The sequence below is a fragment of the Blennius ocellaris genome (genome assembly GCF_963422515.1).
Source record: "Blennius ocellaris genome assembly, chromosome: 10".
NCBI classification, from domain to species: domain Eukaryota; kingdom Metazoa; phylum Chordata; class Actinopteri; order Blenniiformes; family Blenniidae; genus Blennius; species Blennius ocellaris.
Window position 1 is genome coordinate 3,320,573 of NC_137659.1, and position 6,484 is coordinate 3,327,056.

Below are 6,484 nucleotides of genomic sequence, written 5' to 3' on the forward strand. Positions count from 1 at the left end.
TTTAGAACTTATGTTAACATAATATACACATATCTGATTTAAAAAAAAAAAAAAATCTGGAGTCAAAACCAAATTTACACCCAATAAACCCGGTCCTGCACGTGAGCCATTTAAGTATCATATAAAAAAAATTTAATCTGCGCATATGAGATTTCCATTTGTGTGCAAAGTATAAAAATAAACACTTGTTGGAGATGTCAACAAAGGAAGAATAGAAACTCCAGTGGTTTGCTCAACAGTTTTTTTTCCACCATGCAAAACATGGAGGTGAAATTGTGCACTGCAGCATTTTGAATGAATACTTATCATTTACATTTGTGATCTTTGTCCACACTTTTACTTGTAAAGTCAAATAAACATGCACTGGGTTCACCAACTCTGCAGCGGCCCCGACATTAAGAAAATAAAAACTACCACTCTGCAGGACCGGAGGCCTGAGATGTGAGTTTCTGTATCATTGTGCAGGACTATAAAACGATTAGATTAACAAAATAAAGCCCAGGATTTGTCATTACGTCAAAATCCACATTTATTGTGTCCCCCTGACGTTCTTGTATGTGACTGCCACACCAACTCCTCTTGTGGGAGTTGGCGTCGTGGACTAGTTTACATACAGGAAAATCTCCATCACCTCATCGTTACGAGAGAATTTGTTCTCCTGCAGCTTCTTGCAGGACTCCACCAGCTTGTGTGCGTTAAAAGCAGGGCATTCAAAGTGAAGTTGGAGGTTTCATCTTCCTCCCAGTGGAAACGTCACAGTCCACACCTTCACGTCCACAATGACGGACATCAGCAGCATCAGCTTGGAGTCCAGTTTTCTTTGGATCCTCCATCAACTCGTCAAACATGATGTTTGTCTTTGTCTGAGCTTTGTCTTAATCATTTAAAACAATCACAAGTTCATAAATTGTGAAATATGTACAATCTTATCCGATTGCATGTTACTATTTCGCCCATATATATTTTTTGCTCTTCTTTGTAAATCATGTCTGTTGTGTTTCTCTGTCAATTCCTTTCTTTCCATGCATGTATTAGCCATTAAAGCCTTGTACATTTTAATGTCCAATATATTCATTTTCAAATTCGTTTCCTGTCTTATTTGAATTTTAAATCTCTGTTGGATTTATGGAGTTATATTCTGCGTGGAGTAATGCTGTAAAATAATTTCCCTCTGAGTATTCTATTCTATTCTATTAAGATTGCCTTTGAAAAGTCACACAAAAAAGGATATCTAAAGTAAGTTTCTCCAGTGTTTTGAATTTCGAGGCAAAAGGTTTGCATGTTCTACTTGAGTCTAGTTGGTTTAATCTGACTATATTTGACCCGTGGACGGGATTTCCACCATCCTCGCATTTTAATGAAGCTTCTTTTGAAATTGGATGCTGCTTAAAGATGCTTTTATTAATTTCAGATCAAATCCTCCATGTTTGAAGCAACTCGTTCAAGTCAGACGAATAAAAAATTTATTAAATTTGATAAATGAATTCAAGAGAATGATACCACTCATTTCATAGGCTTCAGAAAACCTATGTGATCTGCTGTCAATGATGTATTTAAAGCATGCTGTTTGAAGGAGCGCTCAGCTTTCATTTTCCCACAGTAGTCTTGAATAATAAATGTTTTCTGATGTGCTGAGTTCGGTAATTGAGTCAGCAAGATTTTATTGGTATGACATACAACAGTGAGTTCAGGATTGGTCAAGTTGGATTTATATTTCTGTTCATCTCAGGATGTGACTGCAGAGTTCCTCTGCATGTTGCTCAATGCTCCACCCTCCTGGCTGCAACCTGGCAGTGCACATTTCTCTTTCTTTGTCCACGAGACTTCATCCAAGATAAAGAATTTATTTTGGCCAATTCAAACTTAAACCAGAAAAAAGGCAGAAAGATTGCAGGGGGGAAACTATTCTCTATAAACATAGTTTTTGTCTGGATTTTTTTTTTTACTATTTAGAACGAAATTAAAGTAACACAACTCATAAAGCTTTTTTTTTTTTTTTTTTTAGATTTGTTTACAAACTTATGTATTATCTTGATTATGATTATCATTTTAATTGAATTACATTCTATTTTATTTTTATTTTATTGTACTCATTGTCCTTGACTTAGCTGTTTTAGCTTTATTTCCTTTCTTTTTTTAACACAGTTTCAAATATTTGAGCGACATTTGAACATGTCTTTCAACAATAACCCTGTTATTATCACAACGAGTTCATGAAACAACAATAACCTTGAGTGACACACTGATGCCCCCTCGTGGCAGACTAGAGCAGCTGCATGCTGGGTTTTTTCAAGGGCTGCATATATTATACTTATTTTTTAAGCATTTAGTTCGGGATATATATATATTTTTGACAGTCAATGTCAATATCTTTAAACACAATTAAGTACGTTGTTTTGTTTGTTTTTGTCATGCAAGTACAGTACATGCAATATAATGTTGAAATATAAATATATATATATATATATATATATATATATATAATTTTGCTCTGCACTCCATGTTTTTTTTAGTTTTTCTACTAGATCTAACCTGTTCCTCATATAACTGCTGCTCCTTTCTCGATAAAATCATTAATACCTTGATTTATTTGCCCAGCATCAGCTGCACATCCATCACCCAGACAGAGCCTTTCATCAGTGTGTCGTTTCTTGGCTGCGCGCCAACAGAAACCAGTTGACCGTTGCACTGTCACACTATCATAAGGTACTGTTTGTTATCATTCAAACTCACTTATTATCCTCGCCTGGCAACCAAATGCAGGTGTGTCAAGGACACACCTCACTACGCTATGACTCAGGCCAGTTGAGTGTGTGTCTGAGTGTGTGTGTGTGTGTGTGTCTGTGTGTGTGTACGTGTGTGTGAGAGAGAGAAAGATAAACCGGCTGGTTACAGACGAGGTGTGAAGCATACAAACCCGAGGCGTGTCTGAGCTTTCACTCACTGTCTTCTTTGTGAGAAAAAGGAAAACTGATGCACCTCTGCCTCTGCTTGGAGGATTAAAATGATACTGTAGTGATTGTTTGAATTAAAAAAAAAACGAAAAAGGAAAAAAGAAATCTTCTCCTGCCACTGAGAAACAATGTAATCAGTGAGTAGATTCAGTGCAGTGTGGATTCAAAGTCCAGTTGGCGGTAAAATGTGCTTTATGGTGTCTGAGGTGCTATCACTGTAGATACTGTGAGGGAGGATATCAATAAATCCAAGAGGGGGGGTTGGACATGTGGACTTTGCAGGACTCTAATAACACACTTCTATCAACCCATTGAAGTGTTTTTACTCCGGGTCAGTGCTCCTGATTGATGGTTTCTCTCGATACTGTTTGAAATTAGTAAGAAAACTATCTCCTCTGTTCACCGTGCCTCTTATTTGATCTCTTTAAGGCATATCTATCTTCAATTTGTGATCAAATAACACATCAGAATGTAAGATAGTACTGTCCAATAGTGTGAAGGCGACCTTTTTCAATTGGAAATGTGTCCCTAAAGCTAAAAATGGGAAAACATGTGAAATTTTGTTGAGTTTTACACATTACAAAAAAAAAAAATCAATATCAAATAAATAAATAAATGTGAAAAGCTCTGTGTTTTCAGGGATTCCTCTTCGTGCTCTCATGATGTCTGGTGTAAACAGATTTTAAACATTTACATATATAATGCTGCTTATTTAGCACTTTCAAGTCTTGACAATAACAGGACTCTGATTCTGATGCAATCACTGATTTGATCAGCCTTCGTCAACACACATCCTCCTCACACTGTTTCATCTTTTCCCCCGTGGGACAAACTAAAGAGACATCTGCTAATAATCCATCTTCCTGCAGATAAGACAACCCAGAGTGACTTGCACGGTCGTGTCCTCTGGTGCAGCGCTGAGGAATTCGGGAGGGTTTTTAACTGGAAGAAGCCTCCTTCACACCCCCGAGTTAGAAGGAAATTCCCCGGCGCAGAGCCGGACTCCTGTGGGAAAACAAACAAAGTGACTTTATATCAACAGGCTGCCGAAGCATCATTTTTACAGATCCCTCAACCCATTTCCCACCCCCCGCAGGTTTAATTCACTCTGAAACTTTCATTTCTCAGCTAAGCTGCGAAATCTCTTCCAATAACGGGAGTATCAAGAAGCATGACTTCATACTCCTTCGCCTCGATGAAGCTTCTGTTTCTACTAAACATTAATAACCAGGAGCATGTGAACCGTGTGCATTGTAATAAGCAGCTGTCAGTTTGGTTTTTTTGTGGGTTTTTTTTAACTCATAGTGTGATGTCAGCTCGCTGTCTGGAAATGACATGTGAATCACGACACGTCATCCCAGAGGCCTCCTCTTCACCTGCTGTCACCCCACCACCACAAACATTTTCAAATCCAGATGTTAACTTGTTCTGTCATACGCGAGTCGAAATCTCCTCTTTATATCCAGCCCGGAGAAAGCAAACACGGAGTTAAATATTCACCGAGTGTCCCGGGCTTGCACAGTTTCTCTCAGACTCAGAGACAAAACGAGTGTCCGCCCTGCTGCCTGGTGACAGAGGAGTGTTGCCAAATCTGCATACTTGCAGAAAGTCGCCACACCTAAATGCAACTGATGAGATAAAGCAACACCCAGGAGTGATTTCTGTCGTGCTGAGGAATACTCCTAAAGCACTTTATAAATAACAGTTAACGCCTTTTGGAAACTGCGAATGAAAAAGCAACTAATTACTGGGGGAGGTTCGTCTCGTTTTGCTTCCCGATAGGCTCAATGTGTCATGTGAAGCTACAACACTATAGTGGGAGGAAGATGCTCTATAATCTGGATTAAGAGTGCTCATTTCAGGCTAATGCTAATGTTATTTTATATGCTAGATGTTGGCGTTTTCACATAATGAGGCCAGATTCCCCCTTCTGGAGACTGTTTAGAACTGAACGTGTGCTTCTTTGACTTTTTCCCCTGGTTGCAGCTCGGGGTTGAAGTTCAACGTTCGTCCGGCTCTTTTGGATGCGAAGCCGCTTGCTTGTTCGGTCATGCAGTGTTTAGGGTGGATTACAGAGTAGAAAAGGGGTGGGGGGGGGGGGGGGGTGTGGACTGGTAAAGCAAACCCACCTGAGCAGGCATATGGAAAACAAAAATGCAGGGTGTGTCTTACCTTTGACTGTCATTATTACAAATTGTGAGAATTGCTGTGGAGACTCGCCAGTGTTACACACACACACACACACACACACACACACACACACACACACACACACACACACACACACACACACACACACACACACACACACACACACACACACACACACACACACACACACACACACATCTTTTTAAAAGAAAGGTGCTTGATGGCTTTGAGATTCCAGGTCAGGGCGTTGGTTTGTTCAAGTCACCGGTTGGGTTTTTTTTTTTTTACACCCATTTTTTTTTACACCCGTCCAAAAAAACCTCTGGCTCCTCTTCTCTCTGCCTCACACTGCCTTGAGAGGTACTGATGATAAAAAACACCAGAGGGCAACAACGTGTCCGTCAGTCAGTCTCTCTTTGACCTCATTACTCACACATGGAGGCATTTCAGGCCTTCTAAGGAGTTCGCCTTGGCTTTATCTGGGTTTCTATTTTTTTTTTTTTTACCTCCACTGAGATCTTCCTGACATTTCAGACTGATCATGCTCCTCTACTTAAACACACACATAAACCCACCCACCCACACACACACACACCCACCCACCCACCCACCCACCCACACACACACACACTTACTTCACCAACAGTTCGCTTGTAGTCTTTTGCATTTTTACTTCCAGTGGTAGGGGTGTGAGTGACACTCCCTGCTCTGTCTCCTGGTCATTCCCACTCCCCTTTCACTTTTCAAAGCTGGGACACTCCCACTGCTGCTGTCTGCAAGCAAACAGGAGAACTGCTGACTGTTGAAAGAAATACAGAAAAGGTGCTTCAGCTCAGACATCCAGGCAAACTGAGTCCCTTTCCACCTCAAGAAGGCTGAACTGGAGATTGCTATGAGATTACTGTGAGCCCTTTGGCCCTCTTTAAGGCTAAATGATCTCCTGTCCAGTTAGCATACTACTGAGTTGATATGTTTAATATGATCGTTTATATTAACTCTCTGCTTGTTGTTCCTTCATAATAGAATAGAATACTTTATTTGTCATTATAGAAGTTACATAATGAAAATGCAGGCGCTGCTTCCTTTGGCATCAAACACATACAAGTGTATTTGTTACAGTGTAAAAGCACTACAGAAATAAAAAGTTTAAAAATGTTAAAAGGCATAGTGATTAAACAAGAAGACACTTTTTAAAAGCGTTATATTATTGCAGTGAGATCAAAACATTGTTTGTTTTAGGTTTCATTACAGTTATGTTTACATTGAGCAGTTTCTATAAACATCTTGGTATTCTTCCCTCTCCTGCAGAGACAGATTTTATTTATTGTAGTTGGTCATTATGGTCTTAATTGATGATTTAAATTGCTGTCCGAACACAA